The sequence below is a fragment of the Bos indicus genome, chromosome 2 (genome assembly GCF_029378745.1).
Source record: "Bos indicus isolate NIAB-ARS_2022 breed Sahiwal x Tharparkar chromosome 2, NIAB-ARS_B.indTharparkar_mat_pri_1.0, whole genome shotgun sequence".
Lineage (NCBI taxonomy): Eukaryota > Metazoa > Chordata > Mammalia > Artiodactyla > Bovidae > Bos > Bos indicus.
Genome location: NC_091761.1, coordinates 19,568,706 through 19,571,037, shown reverse-complemented (window position 1 = coordinate 19,571,037; position 2,332 = coordinate 19,568,706). Strand labels below are relative to the sequence as shown.

Sequence of the window (2,332 nt, the reverse complement as noted above, 5' to 3'; positions counted from 1 at the left end):
CAGAAATTCATTACTGCTCCACCACGAAGCTCCCAGAAGACTGGTTAACCTGGACACAGAGGTGTTGAGTTGAAATCCACAGAGCATTTTTTACAAGTGTTTTGACCTGGATGGGGTACACCTCAGTACTCTTCCTTTCTATTGCCTCAGTATTACTGGATTGAAGAATTGCTGCTTCTTGTTAAGAGGTTCATTCATTCATTACTCCCAATTTCATACTCAAAAGCACTGAGAATTTCAAGTGGAGTATATTGAAGGTGACTCAGTTTCTTCGCATCATTTCTGTATTCAATTTTTTAAGTTGTTTCACATCCCTATTGAGTTAACTAAATTAACCCCCAGCTCCTGTAGAAGTTACATACACATGAGATTTCTTATTACACACAACCCAACTAATGCGACCTTAAACAAATTTATAGAGGAACTTAAGAAGTTCCACTATAGTAAGAGTATGTGAAGCAACTTGTGACACTACTCCTTGTGGAGAAAGAAGGCATCCGTGTTCTCAGTTGGCCTTTTGATGATGGCGCACCACCATCTAACCAGACTGTTGATGATTGGTCACGTCTTGTGAAAATTAAGTTTCGTGAAGACCGTGGTTGTGGTATTGCTGTTCATTGTGTTGTGGGCCTTGGCAGAGCTCCAGTCACCCTAGCACTAACTGAAGGTGGAATGAAACATGAAGATGAGTACAGTTCATAAGAAAGTGGCGAGGAGCTTTTAACGGCAAGCAACTTTTGAATTTGGAGAAGTATCATCCTAAAATGCAGCTGCGCTTCAAAGACTCCATTGGGCATAGAAACAACTGTTGCAGTCAATAAAACCAGGGTGTGTGATGCCATTGCTTAGAAGTGGAACCTGAGACAGGATGGAATTTGTTGTACATAGTAGATAGCCTGTTGGCTTGGTGAATAAGTCTACTGAAGCTCCAGAGGACTGTTGAAGAGCAGTTTTACCAGGCCACAAGCCTGGCAGAATTGCAGACTCTGTTCAGGTTATGATCAACCTATTTGGATACTAGTAAAGAACTCATGCTGTTCAGCATTTAAAATGTGCTTATAATTTGTACCAGTTGACCCTTCCTGAAATCATGCAGTATTGAGTCACATCTTTAAATCTGTTTCCATGCCAGAATCTTATCAATATGTAAGAAATTTAGAAAGACTAGGTGCCAAAATACCCAGCACAATACTTGTATATTTTTAGTATCATATAGAACAAATCCCAGGAACTATGAGCACTCTGGACCTTACGTGGTTTATTCCTTGCATCATTTCAAACACAGAAAGTAGGGCCTATGAGGTTTGCTCACAATATATTTCCATCTCCCACACTCACACCAGGATACATCAGATTTGCTCCCTTTTTAATTAACCAAGTCTTACAGTGATTATTTAATATCTTCCTATAAATCTCATTTTGTGTTGTAGAAGGCCTCCATTTTGAAAATCTACATTGTACAGAAGCACATGTCTTTAATGTCTCTAGACAAAAGCCTTACAGTTCATTTTAATGTTTGCACTTTGGGGTGCAGCTTCCAGGGAGGGCCTGAAAACAGAATGGGAGGGAGCTATTAAGTATTTTTAGTAAAACATTGCCTTTGTCTTGTGCAGAACATGTAGAATATGCACTTTAATTTAGTAAGTATTTCTTAAAAGGTACAAATACTTTGTTATTGTAACTAAAACAATTCTTAGTCAAAATTTCTGAAATTCTTGTAATTTTTTCCATACTTACCTGAAGTTGTTTACCAACTTGGTTTTGTTTGAAGTGTGATTCCCAGCTTCTCTTGCAAAAAAAAAAAGTGGGTTTCTGCTAATGAATTAAATAGACATTTAATATTTTATATACCTTTTGAGCTGTGTAACTTAATATTTGGATACTTGACAATTTGTTTTATTATGTAATTGATGAAATGGTGATGTGTATTAACGTTAGCTCAACTATTTATTTATATTGTCCAGGAACATGTGGTTATAGTACTGTGAAGAAATAATTTGTCAGTGTTCACCAGCTTGTAAAAATCTAGTGCAAGAGCTTAAACATTAAATAAATAATGAAATGCAAAAAAAAAAAAAAAAAAGAAAAATCAACACAATGATTTTTCTGTAAGACAGTTTTATTGAGGTATAATCAACATGTAGTAAGTGGCATAAATTTCAAGTATACAACTTGATAAGTTTTGATATATATATATATATATATATATATATATATATATGAAGCCATCAACACAATTAAAATAATGAATGTAAGTATTATCCCCCCAAATTTGCTCATGTCTCCTTTAATTCCTGCTTCTCTCTGTTCCCCCATCCCATCTCTAGGCAAC

At 35.9% G+C, this 2,332-nt stretch overlaps 1 pseudogene; it reads left to right on the top strand.

Annotated features, from left to right (window-relative positions):
- The first annotated feature begins 364 nt into the window (after window positions 1-364).
- Window positions 365-1,559, top strand: LOC139185815 (protein tyrosine phosphatase type IVA 1 pseudogene; annotated as a pseudogene).
- The last annotated feature ends 773 nt before the right edge of the window (window positions 1,560-2,332 follow it).